Raw genomic sequence first — 19,500 nt, forward strand, 5'->3', positions numbered from 1 at the left:
TTCGTCACATAACGGTTCACCATACATGCATGCTACGGGAATCACAAACTTTAACACAAGTATTTCTCAAATTGACAACTACTCAACTAGCATGACTCTAATATCACCATCTCCATATCTCAAAACAATTATCAAGTATCAAACTTCTCATAGTATTCAATGCACTTGTATGAAAGTTTTTATTATTGCCATGTTGTTGTAAAGGACTCTCAAAATAATATAAGTGAAGCATGCGAGATCAATTACTTCTATAAAATAAAACCACCACCGTGCTCTAAAAGATATAAGTGAAGAACTAGAGCAAAAACCATATAGCTCAAAAGATATAAGTGAAGCACATGGAGTAAAAAATTATATAACTCAAAAGATATAAGTGAAGCACATAGAGTATTCTAATAAATTTCAAATCATGTGAGTCTCTCTCAAAAGGTGTGTACAGCAAGGATGATTGTGGTAAAATAAAAATAAAAGACTCAAATCATACAAGACGCTCCAAGCAAAACACATATGATGTGGTGAATAAAAATATAGCTCCAAGTAAAGTTACTTATAGACGAAGACGAAAGAGGGGATGCCTTCCGGGGCATCCCCAAGCTTAGGCTTTTTGGTGTCCTTGAATTTTACCTTGGGGTACCATGGGAATCCCCAAGCTTAGGCTCTTGCCACTCCTTGTTCCATAATCCATCAAATCTTAACCCAAAACATGAAAACTTCACAACACAAAACTCAAAATAGAAAATCTCGTGAGCTCCGTTAGTGAAAGAAAACAAAACACCACTTCAAGGTACTGTAATGAACTCATTCTTTATTTATATTGATGTTAAACCTACTGTATTGCAACTTCTCTATGGTTTATAAACTCTTTTAGTAGCCATAGATTTATCAAAATAAGCAAACAACACACGAAAAACAGAATCCGTCAAAAACAGAACAGTCTGTAGTAATCTGTAGCTAACGCCAACTTCTGGAATCCTAAAAATTCTAAAATAAGTTGCTGGACGTGAGGAATTTATCTATTAATCATCTGCAAAAAGAATTAACAAAATATCATTTTTCCAAATAAAAATGGCAGCAATTCTCGTGATCGCTAAAGTTTCTGTTTTTTACAGCAAGATCAAAAAGACTTTCGCCAAGTCTTCCCAATGGTTCTACTTGGCACAAACACTAATTAAACACAAAAAACACAACCAACACAGAGGATAGATAAATTATTTATTACTAAACAGGATAAAAAAGCAAGGAATAAAAAATAAAATTGGGTTGCCTCCCAACAAGCGCTATCGTTTAACGCCCCTAGCTAGGCATAAAAGCGAGGATAGATCTAGGTATTGCCATATTTGGAAGGCAATCCGTAAGTAGCTCTCATAATAGATTCATATGTTAATTTAATTTTATTTCTAGGGAAGTGTTCCATGCCTTTCCTTAACGGAAATTGGAATCTAATATTCCCTTCCTTCATATCAATAATTGCACCAATCGTTCTAAGGAAAGGTTTACCAAGAATAATAGGACAAGAAGGATTGAAATCTATATCAAAAACAGTGAAATATACGGGAATATAGTTCCTATTTTCAACAATAAGAACATTATTAATTCTTCCCATATGTTTCTTAATAGTGGAATCCGCAAGGTGCAAGTTTAAAGAACAATCATCAAAATCATGGAAGCCTAACAAATCACACAAAGTTTTTGGAATCGTGGAAACACTAGCACCCAAATCACACAAAGCATAACACTCATGATCTTTAATTTTAATTTTAATAGTAGGTTCCCACTCATCATAAAGTTTTCTAGGGATAGAAACTTCCAACTCAAGTTTTTCTTCATAAGATTGCATCAAAGCATCAACGATATGTTTAGTAAAAGCTTTATTTTGACTATAAGCATGAGGAGAATTTAGCACGGATTGCAACAAGGAAATAAAATCTATCAAAGAGAAATTATCATAATTAAATTTCTTGAAATCCAAGATAGTGGGTTCATTGCTATTTAAAGTTCTAATCTCTTCAATCCCACTTTTAACAATTTTTGCATCAAGATCTAAAGACTCCAAATTTTTAGAACGCCTTCTAGGTAAAGCTGGCTTATCTTCAGCCCCATCATTATCAAGATTCATATTGCAAAACAAAGATTTAATAGGGGACACATCAATAACTTTTAGATCTTCATCCTTATTATCATGAAAACTAGAGGAACACGCTTTCACAAAACAATCTTTCTTAGCACGCATTCTAGCGGTTCTTTCTTTGCACTCATCAATGGAAATTCTCATGGCTTTGAGAGACTCGTTGATATCATGCTTAGGTGGAATAGATCTAAGTTTCAAAGAATCAACATCAAGAGAAATTCTATCCACATTCCTAGCCAACTCATCAATCTTAAGCAATTTTTCTTCAATCAAAGCATTGAAACTCTTTTGTGAACTAATAAATTCTTTAATATTAGATTCAAAATCAGAGGGCATCTTATTATAATTTCCATAAGAATTGTTGTAGAAATTACCATAACTGTTAGAGGAATTACTAGGAAACGGCCTAGAATTAAAATTACCTCTATACGCGTTATTACCAAAATTGTTCCTACCAACAAAATTCACATCCATAGATTCATTATTATTCTCAATCAAAGTAGACAAAGGCATATCATTAGGATCAGTAGGAGAACTCTTATTAGCAAACAATTTCATAAGTTCATCCATCTTTCCACTCAAAACATTAATTTCTTCTATCGCATGCACTTTTTTACTAGGAGATCTTTCGGTGTGCCATTGAGAATAATTAACCATAATATTATCTAGGTGTTTGGTAGCTTCTCCTAAAGTGATTTCCATAAAAGTGCCTCTCGCGAACGAATCTAAAATATTTCTAGAAGAAAATTTCAATCCGGCATAAAAATTCGGTATAATCATCCAAAGATTCAAACCATGTGATGGGCAATTACGTATCATTGATTTCATCCTCTCCCAAGATTGTGCAACATGTTCATGATCAAGTTGCTTAAAATTCATAATATCGTTTCTAAGAGAGATGATCTTAGCGGGAGGAAAATACTTAGATATAAAAGCATCTTTCCACTTATTCCATGAACCAATACTATTTTAGGCAAAGACGAAAACCAAGCTCTAGCACGATCTCTAAGCAAAAACGGGAATAGCTTCAATCTAACAATATCATTATCCACATCTTTCTTCTTTTGCACATCACCCAAATCAACAAAGTTGTTTAGATGGGTAGCGGCATCTTCACTAGGAAGGCCAGAAAACGGATCTTTCATGACAAGATTCAGCAAAGCAGTATTAATTTCACAAGATTTAGCATCGGTAAGAGGAGCAATCAGAGTGCTAATAAAATCATTATTGCTGGTATTGGCAAAGTCACACAATTTAGTATTATCTTGAGCCATCGTGACAAGTAAGCAATCTAACACACAAGCAAACAAGGAACGGGCAAAAAGGCAAATGGAAAAAGAGAAGGGGAACGAGAAGAGAGGGAGAGACGAAAAGAGGGCGAATAAAACGGCAAGGGTGAAGTGGGGGAGAGGAAAACGAGAGGAAAATGGCAAATAATGTAATGCGAGGGATAAGAGTCTGTGATGGGTACTTGGTATGTCTTGACTTGTGCTTGACTTGGCGTGAATCTCCCCGGCAACGGTGCCATAAATCCTTCTTTCTACCTCTTGAGCACTGGGTTGGTTTTCCCTTGAAGAGGAAAGGGTAATGTAGGAAAGTATCGTAAGTATTTCCCTCAGTTTTTGAGAACCAAGGTATCAATCCACTAGGAGATCACGCTCAAGTCCCACGCACCTACACAAACAAATAAGAACCTTGCAACCAACGCGATAAAGGGGTTGTCAATCCCTTCACGATCACTTACGAGAGTGAGATCTGATAGGTGTGATAAGATAATATTTTTGGTATTTTTTATGATAAACAGAAATAAAAGATGCAAAGTAAAATAAATGGCAATAGAAATAACTAAATATTGGAAGATTAATATGATAGAAGATAGACCCGGGGGCCATTGTTTCACTAGTGTCTTCTCTCAAGAGCATAAGTATTACGGTGGGTAAACGAATTGCTGTCGAGCAATTGATAGAATTGAGCATAGTTATGAGAATATCTAGGTATGATCATGTATATAGGCATCACATCCGAGACAAGTAGACCGAAATGATTCTGCATCTACTACTATTACTCCACACATCGACCCCTATCCAACATGCATCTAGAGTATTAAGTTCAAGAGAACAGAGTAACGCTTTAAGTCAGATGGCATGATGTAGAGGGATAAACTCATGCAATATGATATAAACCCCATCTTTTTATCCGCGATGACAACAATACAATACGTATCGGTTCCCTTTCTGTCACTAGGATCGAACACCGCAAGATTGAACCCAAAGCTAAGCACTTCTCCCATTGCAAGAAAGATCAATCTAGTAGGCCAAACCAAACTGATAATTCGAAGAGATTTGCAAAGATAAACCAATCATACATAAAAGAATTCATAGAAGAATCAAATATTGTTCATAGATAATCTGGATCATAAACCCACAATTCATCGGATCTCGACAAACACACCACAAAAGAAGATTACATCAAATAGATCTACAAGAAGATCGAGGAGAACTTTGTATTGATATCCAAAGAGAGAGAAGAAGCCATCTAGCTAATAACTATGGACCCGTAGGTCTGAAGTAAACTACTCACACATCACCGGAGAGGCCATGGAGTTGATGTAGAGGCCCTCCGTGATCGATGCCCCCTCCAGTGGAGCTCCGAAAAAGGCCCCAAGCTGGGATCTCTCGGGTACAGAACGTTGCGGCGGTGGAATTAGGTTTTCGTGGTGCTCCTGGATGTTTGGGGGTACGTGGATATATATAGGAGGAAGAAGTACGTCGGTGGAGCAACAGAGGACCCACGAGGGTGGAGGGCGCGCCCGGGGGGGTAGGCGCGCCCCCTGCCTCGTGCCTTCCTCCATTGTTTCTCGACGCACACTCCAAGTCTCCTGGATCATGTTCATTGAGGAAATCACGTTCCCGAAAGTTTCATTTCGTTTGGACTCCGTTTGATATTCCTTTTCTTCGAAACCCTAAAATAGGCACAAAAAAAGCAATTTGGGTTGGGCCTCCGGTTAATAGGTTAGTCCCAAAAATGATATAAAAGTGTAAAATGAAGCCCATTAACATCCAAAATAGATAATATAATAGCATGGAGCAATCAAAAATTATAGATGACCTCCTGCTCGGCATCTTATTCGTCGTCTAGGCTGGGGGGAGCTACATTGTCATGGTCAAAAATAAAAGTAAGTTTGGCCTTGTTGCAAAAGAACAAGAAAATTTCCATGATCCATAAACTACATTTTCCATGCTTGAACTTAATTTGCCATGGTGCAAATAAAATTGCGATGGTATTAAATGAGAAATGTGAGTAAAACAAATGTTGCCATGGGGCCATGGCAACTTTGTTAGAAAATCTTCTATATATAATGATCCATGGACTACAAAATGCCATGATCCATACAATATCATTCCGATGATACATACATTAAATTTTCCACGGTCCCGAATGTTGCAAAAAAAGGAACGAAAATTTTCCATGGTCCATATAATTGGAAATTGCCATGCTCCATCAATTACATTTTCCTTGATACACACACTAATTTTTCCATAGTCCGTTCAAAAAAGAAAACTTGTCATGTTGCAAAAGAAGGGAGAAAATTTGCCATGCTCCATTAAATTAGAAATTGCCATGCGCCATAACCTACATTTGTCATGATATGTACACTAAGTTTGCCATGGTCCTGTTCACAAATAAATTTTGCCATGTTGCAAAGAAGGATGAAAAATTGCCATGCTCCATAAACTACCATTGCCATGAAGGATACACTAAGTTTTCCATGGTCCCGTTCAAAAGAAGATTTGCCATGTTGCCATGGTCCATATTGGTAAATTTGCCATGTGGAAAATAGATAAAATTGACATGGCAATCATAAAAATTAATATTTACAAAAGAAAAGGAAGAGGTTCAAGGAATTTGTCTGGGCATTATATGTAAATTTGCCTTGTCAATATAGGAAAATTTTCCATGGCTAATGAAAAGTAAAAATTGCCATATTTTTTCAATTTTATAATTTTCCATGGCAAATTATAAAAAGGGATAAAATGCCATGGCAACTTATCCTTAAAACAATAATTTGACCATGGCAACTATGACATCATTTTTCAATATAATTTCTTGCTTTGTCATCATAATTTGCCATGGCAAAAACATACCATAGAAAATAAAAATTTCCAATACCATCTGATGGCATTTTTTCGGAACGTTAAAAAGAAAAAATGAGAAAAAAATGCCATGCCATGTGAAAAGCATGGCAGAAGAAGCTTATGTAGGTCGTAGCAATTGTGTGTATAAAAACAAAATTCCATTCTATGTGAAGCACAATTTTGCCAGGGGTTGTTATGAAAAAATTGCCATTGTTCATGTGATATATTTGCCATGGTACATTGACATGGTAAAAATGATCTCTGAAAACAAATATAAATTTGCCATGGTCTATGGAGAAACATGGCAAATTCATTATTGAAAAAATGTCGTGGTTGATATTTACTAAACAAATATATGGTAGCTATAAAAGGATTGTAAATTTGTCATGTCAACTGATGTAGATTAGAAGCTATCATGGCAACTTTTGATAAAAACAAAAATTCCATGGTGTATCAAAAAACATAGCAAATGGGTTCTATCAGTGGCAACTTTTGATAAAACAAAAAATGTATGCTTCAAATTTAAGTTTACACACAATCCAGTTTGACATGGTGAAAAACGATCTCTGACAATTGAATAGCAATTTGCCATGGTATAGGAAATTAGTAGCCAAAAACGTATGGAAAGAAATTGCCATGGCAACTATTCAGTAAACACAAAAAGATGGAACCTATACACAAATATGCAATTCATAGTGAATTCCCCATGGTATATCCAATTAAACGGTACGTAATTCATGATAAATTCAGAAAAAAAATCACCTTGCAAGTTAAAACCACACGGCATTTTTTGGTCCAGTCTGCTCATGGCAAGTATTGTATAGTTAAGTACCTTGTCACGGTAACTTCCATTTTTCAAAAACAAAAATGGGCGATTGCAGTTTCTGTCATATAGGCATGGAAATTAGAAATAAACCACATGGGAACTTTTTTCTTGTCTTGCCTTGTAAACTGAAATCACATGGCAACTTTTACAGCAAGTTGGCAGTTCTAATGCACAATTCATATCTTCGTGGACGCACAACACAGCCACGGAAGCCACCGGTGAGGCGTGCAGGCATCGCACACTAAGCCAGCACGCGTGGGTCTGGTGCCTGTGTGTGTGCGAGTGTTGTAGGCCGATGTTGTCCATGGCCGAAAGACATGGTCTTGAGTGATGTGAGCGCCTACGGCCGAGCATGTAAGCAAAGGGGGGAGGGGGAGTGACTCACCTCGGCAAGGATGATGGCACGTCCGGCGAGGCAGGGAAGGACCGAGGCGGTGTGGATGCACTCGAGAGCGGCGAGCTCGTGGATCCGCGCGTCCACGAAGGGGACGAGCTCCCCGGCGTGGGAGTAGATGTAGTCGCCGCGGCATGGGGATGGGAGCCCGATGGTCTCTCGCCCTCTTATTTCGGAGAGAACACGCCGCCCCGGGGAGAGGTCGGGCCGCCCAGAGGAAGAGGTCGCTCCGGCGGGGTGGATGCTGAATGCCCTCATGTCGCGGAGTTCTCCGAGGTGCGGGCCACCCTAGGAAACAGCTGAGACGGCGGAGCTGGGAGGCCGGAGGACGGGGATCTCGCCGGGGTGCGAGGGGACGGCCATTGTGCGAGAGGACGAAAGGTGAGGGGAACATGACAGAGTGTGGTTGTGTGGGTTGGGTGAGCATTGACAAGTACGAGGATAAGGTTTTTTCGTTCTCTCGGTTTGGTTGCTGCCCGAACTATTCTGAAACGATGACTGGCACCGGATCATATCAAGATTCATTTTGTGTAAATCAGACGGTATGAAAAGCATTTGGACCGGATGTTTTCGTGCCACACGCGTGGTACTTATCATTTAGGAAACATTTTATATTTGTGAACGGAAGAGGTAAGAGTACAGTTTACAGTTGAATCTATCTTCAAAGTCCATGTCACAAGTAGATCCACTCCTGGATACTTGATACGGTCAGTACATACGTGGAAGCCCTTGGTTTTGCTGCCGGGGTGAGATTTGTTAACAACTGAAGAGAGAGACAGACAACAGCATCCGTCCAAAGCAATCCTGCCAAAACGGCGGAAATATCTGGGTCGAGACGAGATATCACGGACTAATTTTCGCCTTGTTCTTTGTCTTCTCCTCTCCTTGTTGAACAACCGCACGAGCCCACGGTGGCGGACATGGATACGGCGGCGCAGGCCATCGTCCCGGCCGCCTGCGCGCTGCAGGCTTGGTCGGCCCGCGCCGGCATCGCCCTTGAGGTGGAGGGGCTCACGGCGGCCCTCGATGGCGCCAGGCAGACGCTCGACGCCGCCGCGGCAGGCGGCGAGCTGCAGAACAGGTCTCTCCATGGGTTCCTCCTTAAAGATTTCCGCCGCGAGGTGTTCCGGGCCGACACGCTGCTGGACGAACTGGACTACCACCGCATCCGGGAAGAGGGACGGGCGGAGGCTGCCGGCGCCATCGACGAGGTTGTCCACGCTTCTGATTCCCGTTTTTTTCTCACCCATTCATTTAGGCATAGTATATCGCTTAGCCTTCTTCAGTACATATGTTTCGGACATTTTTGTTTAATCTGTTAGTATATGAACAACCTTATGGACCAATTGAACCACACTAGTATTGTCGATCCATCATTATCCTTGGATCCATCTAAACTTCAGCTTGTCGACAAGGTTGTCCACGCTTCCAATTCCCATTTCTATTTGTTCATTCATTCATTTAGCCTTAGTGGAGCTAGATGCTCCTTCTAAGCTGATTTGTTTCTGATATTTTTATTTCATCTGAACCTGATAGTCTGTGAACCGCCTTATGGACCAAATGGAGCATGGAGAAATTCGTGACAGCAAGTCTGATGATTTATTCCAGCAGAACCGCACTAGTACTGTTGATCCATCATCAGCCTTGGATCCATCTAAACTACAGCTTGTCGTGTACGGCGCCGACGAGGCAAATTCTGTTGTGCCACGGATGAAGCTAGATAAGAATGAGATCTTATATAGGATATCAGACAGTGTCAATCAGCTCAATGAGATGCAACGTGACGCACGCAAGGCGCTCAAACTTGAGGAGCTGGACTTCCTTGCTCTCAGAATGGGCTCTCCAGACACGGACTTCAGGGAGACAACTCCTGCTGTTATTGAACCCAGAATTTATGGGAGGGACAAGGAGCAGAGTCATATAATCAACACACTTGTGTGTAGTGAAACAAAGGATGAAGGTATATCAGTTTTCGCCATTGTCGGAAACGGCGGTGTTGGCAAGACCACCTTAGCCCGTTTGGTGTATAATGATGCTAGCATCGCACAGCATTTTATCCTGCGTCTATGGATCTATGTGTCTGTTACTTTTGATGAGGTTAAGCTTACACATGATTTGCTTGAATGCATATATGGTGATAGATTTGAGGGGATTGAGGACTTGACCAAGCTCCAAAAGTTTGTCGAGGATGGAGTGAAGTCAAAGAGGTTACTACTTGTTATGGATGACATATGGGAAGACCATGACCTGAGTCGATGGGACACATTCCTAGCTCCACTTCGCAGCACTAAAGTCAAGGGAAATAAGGTTTTGGTAACCACAAGGAAATTTTCTGTTGCGAAAATGACAGGCGCAAAGGATGAAATTAAGCTGGACGGTCTAACGGAAGAGAATTTTTGGGCTTTATTGAAGGAATGTGCATTTGGGAACAGGAAAGAGCAACAGAAGCTAGTGTATATCGGGCGTCAGATAGCAGAGAAATTAAAGGGATATCCTTTGGCTGCTAAAACTGTTGGAACACTACTAAGAAAAAAGCTTGATGTTGAGCATTGGAGGAAAATTTTAGACAGCACTGAATGGAAATATCAAGAAAGCAACGAAGACATCATACCGGCATTGAGGATTAGCTACAACCATCTGCCTTTCCTTCTTCAACCGTGCTTCTCATATTGTTCACTGTTCCCTAAGAATTACCATTTCAATGCTGAACAACTGGTTAACATATGGATTGCACACGGTTTTGTGCGTCCCAAAGAAAGCAAAAGAATAGAAGATGTAGGACGTGATTACTTCAATGAGCTCGTGGACTGTGGGTTTATTCAATACGAACCAACAGGGCTTTCTTACATCATGCATGATCTGATTCACGATCTAGCACAGATGGTTTCTTCTGATGAATGTTTTACTATAGATGCTCTAGGATCTAGAGAAACACCAAAGTTTGTTCGCCATGTTAGTGTTGTTACAGAATCAGCATATCGTCCAAAAGGAGATGGCAGTATGGCACCTAATGAATCTTTCAGACAGGAATTTGTTGAAGCAATTGGTGCATTCCAACCTAAGAACGTGAGCACAATTATGTTGATTGGTAGATATGACTCAAACTTTTCTGAAGTATTTCGAGACAAATTCGATGAGTTCAGAGCCATTCGTGTATTAAAACTGGAAATGATGTTTGATGATTTGAGTTCTTTGATATGTAACCCTGCAGCATTTATTCATCTTCGTTATCTGGAGCTGCGCGCTGCTTATGCAACTTCAAATTTGCAGTTGCCAGAGTCCATATGTAGACTGTACCATCTAGAGGTCATTGACATTAATATAATACATAATTTTGGATCTCATATGGAGTTACCAAGAGGGTTCAGCGATCTTGTAAACCTGCGCCACTTTCTTGCCTTTGAGAATTTACATGCGAAAATTGCTGCTGTTGGGAAACTGAAATTTCTTCAGGAGCTCAAGGCTTTCAATGTAAGTAAGAACAAAGAATTTAGTATTGATCAATTAAGCACTCTATCGGAGCTCAGAGGATCACTGAAAATATATGACCTTGGAAATGTTGAGAGCAAAACGGAGGCTATGATGGCTAGGCTTGAGGACAAGGTATACTTGAGTGGCTTACATTTGTCATGGGGTAAAATGCAAGGCAATGCTGCTTCTCACACAGTAGTACTTGAAGGATTTCAACCACCCACAAGCCTCAGATGTCTCAGAATTGACGGACATAGAGGTGCTACTCCCAAATGGTTAACCCCAGATTTCACACTTACATCGTTGCAATCTCTTCATCTGGAGCATTGCCTGGACTGGGTAGACCTTCCACCTATTGCAAAGATGCCATTCCTTAAAGAGTTGCACTTGGTTCGCATGTTTAGAATCAGAAAATTGCTAATTGGTCCCCTGGAGGTGTTGGAGCTACGTGAGATGCCTCGATTGACAGATTGCACTGTCTTAGATGAAGAGTACTCATCCAAAAGTATACGAGTTCTTGAAATTATGTCATGTTATCACTTGAAGAAGCTACCATTTTTGCAGAATTCCGGTAACCTGGAGAATGAGCAAAGACTACCAAATCTCCACCGAGTTCATATACATGATTGGCTAGGATCCGAAGAGTTACCAGCACTCCCTGTCAGCAGAATACTAACTGATTTGGACATTTCAAATCCTGGCTCAGTTCGACCCATGTCGTTCCGTCTCAAGCACGCAGTTGGATCAGATGGGCTGACCCTAACAATTAGTGGCCATACCAACCTAAAAAGTTTGGATGAGAAAGTGTTGGCATTCAATAATCTTACTGCTTTAGTAGAAATTGAAATTACAAGCTCTCCAGATCTATCTTATCTCGCATGGAATAGCTTGCAACAGTTGATATCCCTAAGAAAGTTCACATTGTCTTCTTGCCCCAAGGTATTCTCTTCATTCACAACCGGATACATGCTCCCACCTTCACTTGTAGATCTCAACTTGTCAAGGTGCGACATTACTGGGAATCAACTATCCAGGGTGCTGGCTAATCTTCCCAATCTGTCATCCTTGAAGATAGCATATTGTGATAAGATAACATCGCTGGCTGTAGGCTTATCATCGAATGATATAGATTCAATGCATGAAGGACTATGTTGCATTCCAGTCCACTGTTTGACGAGCATACGACAGTTGCACATCTCTTCTGACATGGCTTTTTTGAGCAGGAAGGGCCTAGCAGAATTCAGTTCCCTTGAAAAACTTGTTATAAAAGGTTGTGCCGAGCTTCTTAAATCCATGGTTCTCCAAGCAGGATTAGAGTCAGACAACTGTATAATTCTTCCCTCTTCATTGGTAAATTTAATGATCGATAATTTGCCCAACATGCTATTGAAGCACTCAAGCCTCACCTCCCTTGTTCAGCTAGACTTGGAGCAGAGTCCTAGTTTAACATCGGTTTACCTGCTTTCATGTACAGCGTTACACACATTGGTATTCAAAGAATGCCATTTGCTATCTTTATGTGAAGGTTTTCAGGCCCTTATTCGACTGAGCACATTGACTTTAAAGTATTGCCCAAGCATGAAGTCTTTGGGACTGCAGTCTTGCGTGGCACTGCGACACCTGCATGTGGAAGGTTGCGACGCGTTATCGACACTTGAGAGCTTAGTGTGCCTTCCACTACTCATTGAATTGCATCTGATCAAGAATCAAAAATTGGTTTCTCTCAAGTTGCATCCTCATGCTGCACTGGAGAGCTTGAACATTAGAGAATGCTCTATATTGTCTTCATGGGAACAGTTGAACTCCCTTCGAAACCTTAAACGTCTGGAAATCCGAGATGCTCCTAACTTCGTGTCAGCATGGAACCGTATGGCTCAAGAGGCTGAAATTGCCGACCAACATGTGTGCTTACCACTTGAGACACTTCATATCGATGAACCCAGTTTTCTCACAGTAGCCGTGTGTAGGCTCCTGGCCTCTCTTAAGGAACTCCGCATTGGTCTTGCTCGGGATTCTCACGATGTGGGCTGCCAGATTACGAGATTCACTGATGGGCAGCAGGAAGCGCTACAACTTCTGCACTCACTCCATCGTCTTGAGCTGTCGTCCTTGATGAATCTTCAGATGCTGCCCTCAGAGTTGCATCTGCTTCCGTCGTTACAGTATTTGATCATAAACAAATGTGAGAGCATCATGTCGCTACCAGAAAAAGGTCTTCCAGCTTCGCTCAAGCTTCTCGATGCCGATAAGTGTAGCTCTGAACTGTATGAACAATGCAAGCAAGTAAGAGGACTCAAATGGTTGTGCATCCATGGACGCGAACACGAAAAGTGCTAGCTTGTTTATCTGAAGGTATGCAATATTTTTTCTTATTTACATCTTTATATTACACGTGAGTATGCAGTTCTCTCCAGCTAAAACCATGTTTTTCATTCTAGTTATCTGTACGGCAGTTTACTGCAATAAACAATTGTTTCATAGGCAACTTGAATAATTACAAAGAATAACAAATAAACAAAGGATAGACTTCTAGTGCCTTGTGCGTGCAATACTGGAAACTCCATAGTTTCATCTGCTAACATGATATATAAGATGCATGACAACAAGGACTCGATGTCGGAATGGTTATACATTAATATTGTAGAATCTTCTGAATAACTGAGTGCCTCTTCTTAACAGGAGGATTTCAGTTGGTGATGATGGTGGCGGTATGTCATGCCTTGCTATTTTTACACCTCACTAACAGGAGGCATACAGCAGGTGATTGATCTTTTTGGCCACGCCATTGCTTTATGGGCCCTAAGTTGTTGGCTAGATGGTTTCACCCGAAAACATGTGTAAAATGAAGTTCTCCGCTGCTTTCCATGTAGATATTCACATAGTTTGTTGTGTGCAAGTGTAATGCCCCAGCCCAACCACCGGTTTCGGCTGTAACGTCGAGTTACCACCTGAGATCTTAGATGAGCTTCCAAAAAAATGGTGCGACTTTTGTTATGAGTAAATCATTCCTATTAAGCCCAGACGTCACAACAAGGCCCGTGATTATCTTCCTTTTCGAAGACAAAAATATCTTAACGCGGCATTGTGTGTGGCACGCAATTGTTTTGGCTGTTGTTCAAAATGAATCCTTCTGCATTGTTTCATTGTAAATCTGCATTATTTCATCTTTTTTTTGCGGAGGGCATTATTTCTTCTGCTACTGAGATGTGGACAATGGGAGCGTTATTTTAGTTTCATCTATTTCTGATGCAGAACATCAATATTGGCGCACAAACAGACATGCAAGGTCTGTTTGTGTCATTGTGTCGTGAGTTTACTCGGGGTTTCCAAGAATTGTAATTCACGAGGAAGGAGTTCAGCTGGAGTTCCCAAGAATTGTAATTCACGAAGGAGTTTAGCCAGAGTTTCAAAGAATTGTCCTCCCTCTATAAACAAATATAAAAGCGTTTAGATTACTATTTTAGTGATCTAAACGCTCTTATATTTCTTTAAAAGGAGTAATTCACAAGGAAGGACTTTAGCCAGAGTTTCTAAGGGTTGATTGCTGGATACATCCATTTGAGTGACAAGTAATTTCAGACGGAAGGAGTATATGTTATCTTTCTCATACGTAGAACATTATTGACCCAAACTAAGCTTTGGCAGTTCGTTGGCGAACGAATTAATGTGCATGGTTTGTTGTATTGCCGGAGTTTCCAAGGGTTGTAGTTCACAAGGAAGGATCTTAGCCGGAGGTTTCAAGGGTTGTAGTTCGGAAGGAGTTTAGTCGGAGTTTCCGAGAGTTGGTCATTATGATTTTACCTATTTCTCATGCTGAACGTTAACGTTGGCATACAAACCACTAGTAACATGCATGGTTTGTTTTTACTCGTTGTGTGTTGAGTTCTGCTGGTGTTTCCAAGTGTTGTAGTTCACGAGGAAGGATCTCTGTAGAGAACATATCAGAATCTTCCTCTCCTCAGGGTGCTTTCATACTACCTACTCCTTCCGTTCCTAAATATTTGTCTTTTTAGATATTTCAAATGGACTACTACATACGGATGTATATAGACATATTTTAGAGTGTAGATTCACTCATTTTGCTTCGTATGTAGTCACTTGTTGAAATCTCTAGAAAGGCAAATATTTAGGAATGATGGATCGAGGGAGTACAACGCAGCAAGAACGCAATGATTTAAAAAACATAACAACCCTGATGCTAAGTGTATCTATCATGCCACAAAATATCTAATCCAAATTCAATCCCGGGCCTCGGAAACAAAAAATGAGATACACCTGAGTGAAAATAGTCTAAAAGTTCAAATATGCTATGAGTACGTAGTACATGTTTTGGTGCTATTCAAGATTCTATTGCCATTTCTGTTTCCTGAGTTGTAGATTAAAATTTTGTGGTGTGGTAGACGCATATTGTATCAATATTGTAAAAAAAACTCAAAACTTTTTGTGGTCCGTTCTTTGTATCTTTTTCATAATTAGCACAAAAGCACCACAAGAGGGAGGAAGCACTTGAAATGTTCTTGAGCTTCTGTAGCCGGAGGGAGTACTATACAATTTGCGTGTTGCTTGAGGAGAGAATCCCCTACATCTATAGCTTCTGGCGAACTTATAGCCTCAAGCCACTCATTTAAGGGAAGGCTGCTATTATCTGCCAAGCTCTATGAATTGAGCCCAGCAAAAGCCTACGGAAAGAAGAGAGTGTTAATGCATGTACAATGATGATATCTTAAGAGTGTCATGTAGGATAAACGTCCAGGTAGAGGAGAGAGAGAAACCCTAAAGAAAGACTCATCTTCTCTTAGTTAAGAGATAGTCCACATATTTAGGTATATCTAGTTACTAGAGATAAGAGTGAGAGATAATCCACCGTACATCAGATCTTTATTTGGATTTTTAGATTACATGAGGTGCTTAAGATAAGACTATATTATCAGTCACTTTACATGTCATTAGAAGACATCGGTATAACATTGACTCTAACAAAATTATTTGTGATTCCCTGAAAATCTGATCGAATGTTATATTTCCAACCTTATTGTTTGAATATTGTCTAGTTCAAAATGGCTGATTGAATGTTACATTTCAAACCTTGATGTTTGAATATTGTTTGATTCAAAATGCCACCCTAAAATGTTATCCGCATGCGAGTTTGGCATAATTATCTGTTTGAAGGTCTAGGTTGCACACATGTCAACTAGTATTTACCGCAAATAAAAAATCGTTAAAATTAGATATACACTGAATACATACATAAAATACAATGAATCCCACACAAAGTCATGGTGAGATACAATGGAAGGGATCACCCATGAGCCACTGTTTGTGGAGCCAGGTCTAACATACTCCCACATACTCGTGGGTCCATAAGCTTCAACAACTGTCACTTTGTCCTCCTACGACGAAGCTTATGGATTCAATTAATCGTAGTTGCCACTTTTGCCGTTCGCAGCCAATTACTCACTTATCCATTCAAACCTTCATAGTAGAGCCCTATAGGTCCCATTCAACTCATTTTCCTCATTCTCCATGGAAGCAGCTATACATCGCCATCCACAATGATGTTTTGTCCTACTTCATCGAAACAAGAGGTTGCCACATAATATCCACAATAATCCACGTCATCTCTTATTTTGATACTTCGCCTCTCACACGCATCACATCATGCCCCCCTCCGCTACCGCCAAAACACGGATTTTTCTAATGGAGCCGCTACACAACGAATTGGAATATGTCATCTGCATATGCTTTGAGATTGTCGAGCTGTTTTAGCAATTACAATCAATGCCTATACCATGTGTGTGTTATTCTCGATATACAAGTACATACCTATGGGCCCCACTGGCACTCACCCATAGTATCTCTGAATATTTATGATTGATATTTGGAAACATTTTGGAACAAATGAAATTTTGGTACCTATATGAATTGTTTTCGATTTTATTGAAACATAGATGAAGTTACTGGAATTTGTGTGGATATTTATGAACCTTTTTTAAAAGAATGAAATATTTGGTACATGTATGAAGTTGTTTCAAATATTGATTCAAATATGACTAAAATACTTAAGATATTGGTGAATATGTGTTGGATGTTTTTGAAATTGATTGAAACATGAATAAAAATATTAAATTTTGTGTGATTATTTATATATTTTTGTAAACAACAAGTGTCTCCAAAATAGGTCAAAGAAATTGACTAAAAATGTAATTTTTTTAGATGTGACTCAAATGCTTGAGCAAATTTGGTAAAATAGTTGCAACTTTTGTGAAAATTATTTTGAGAACATTTCATTTCTCCAAGAGATAAACGGATGTGTGTTGCAACGGGGTATAAATATTCTAGAATGTTAGGTCGTGATTTACTTACCCATATTAATGTGATTGTGAAATCAAATCATGCATGTGGTTTACCTACGTAAATAAAATTTAGGACTTTATTTGGTAATAACTTAGTGCCTTCCCAAAGAGAACATAATTTTATTGGTAAGTCAATGAAAGTTGAGATAGTTAATTCGAGGAAAACCGGTGAAAATAGCAGAGATAGGAGGGGTAAATCCAAAACAGAGACAGGGAGGGGAAATGAAGCACTCTACCTAGAAGGAAATGGAACCTTGCATCCTTATTGAGTGGTAGTTAGAAATCAATAAAGGGTAGGATGATTAACATGGTTTTCAAGGAGAACCAGTGAATAAAATCTAGAGAGAGAGGGAGAGAGAGAGGGAGGGAGGGAGAGGAAGAGAGAGGGGGGGGAGAGTATAAGGTTGGACAAAAAAATTGCTTGGAAGAAAAGGGAACCTTAGGGCAACTCTAATGTGGATCAGCAAATAGCCTGCAAATGTCCGGATCGGATGGTCGGGACACTTTTGGCCATCCAACGGCGGTCACCAAATTTGTCCGGACATGTCCGTATATATGAAATTCCACAAACCGGGACCAAATTGGGGGTGGGTATGGGGGAGACCGGTCATCTGCCATGTCAGACTCCGACAACACGAATCCACCTAAAACCGAGTTGGATTGTGCCCATTGGGGTACACCAACCACTGTTTCCACTCAAAAGCCCGCCATATCCCACTTCCTCCACCACGATCGCTTCCGCCCCCTCCCACTTCATATTTATGAATTTTGAGTGAAGTTGAATGGGAAAACCAAGTGGTTTGCCCCCGTTCCAACTCCCTCAAGACCTTCATGGCCAATGAAGATGAAGTTGTATGTGGTGGTCCAACCATTCCAATAAAAATGTTTTGCAAGATGATGGAGAAGTTTGAGGACATCATGGAGAAGAAGGAGGAGGCAAGTGCAAACAAAATGAGGTGATAGAGGAAAATAAGATGATGAGGTTTGGCATGTTCATGGATGTGCAAAATAAGAAGCTCAAACTCTAAGAGATGAATCTTGAAATCAAGGCCACTTCGAAAGACTCCACAATGTTGTTTGTGAAGACCTCTGAGTATGATTCCTATGTGGTTAAGATTGTGCAAGAGTACCGTGCTAACATATGGAAGCGCTTCGCATAAATGGAGCATGACAAGACCATCAAGGTGTGACATGTTTGGATAGACAACCGGACTGGGGGCTTTTGGAATTGGTTAGATGTAAAAACTTATTGAACATCTCGTGCTTTATATTGTGATTTGCATATGCTTGCAACTATTTAAATATATGTCTAAATTGCTATTGATCTATATATCCATGTCAGATGAAGAAGTAATTACACAAAAAGCAACACCGAACTAGGGTAACAGATTGGTATCACAATTCTTACAACTCACAACTAGCCACCACTTTTGCGCCTAATGAATAACAGAGTGCACCCATCGCTGTTTGGTCTCGGGAAGATAGCGCTTCTGACAGGTTGGGCCCACCTCCGGTGCTGGCATGGTGAAGACCAAAAACGTTGACCAACTGATGTGGCAAATGAGATGCGGGCACACCTATCAGTGAGTAGATGTTCATCTTATTCACGTCCTAAGAACCAGATCTGGTCCTTCGGGTTCGCCTCCATTAACACAATTGGGTTGTAGTCGTCCCGTTCCCGCTAGACGTAGCCCATCCAATTCAGCGCAAGCCATTGCGCCGCTCGATGAGGTGTTCGTGGGGACGATGAGCAGCGGCCGGGATGGGACACCCACTGGGGATGACGAGCAACAGAGTAATGTGCATGGAGCAACTACCAGGAGGGGCAATGATGTGTTGTACGTGAACATGTCACTACATAGGTCCCCTGCTTGTCGAACAGCACTCTGGTCAATGCCCTGATGCCTAACCCTGGCCATATGGGTAACCAAACCTACAAACCAAACGTTTGTAGGTTTGGTATATTATTAAATGGCCGGTGTAATCCATCCGCCTTGAAGTTGCCTTTTAGTATCATTTTAAGTTTTTTTTTGTAAAGAGTGGTTTTTAATAACTAAAAATATAGCATCAAACGGATACAATTATGATGAGTAATATCCAGCCTCTACATAGGTAGAATACACATAATCCAAAATAAAAGATGAGACAAAAGTAAAATAATATATAAAATGACTTAACGGCACCAATATAAT

General features: G+C 40.2%; 1 pseudogene; it reads left to right on the plus strand.

Moving 5' to 3' along the window:
• The first annotated feature begins 7,740 nt into the window (after positions 1-7,740).
• On the plus strand, positions 7,741-13,652 carry LOC125519514 (annotated as a pseudogene).
• Positions 13,653-19,500: the final 5,848 nt, after the last annotated feature.

Source organism: Triticum urartu, chromosome 7, assembly GCF_003073215.2.
Source record: "Triticum urartu cultivar G1812 chromosome 7, Tu2.1, whole genome shotgun sequence".
In the NCBI taxonomy this organism is placed as follows: domain Eukaryota; kingdom Viridiplantae; phylum Streptophyta; class Magnoliopsida; order Poales; family Poaceae; genus Triticum; species Triticum urartu.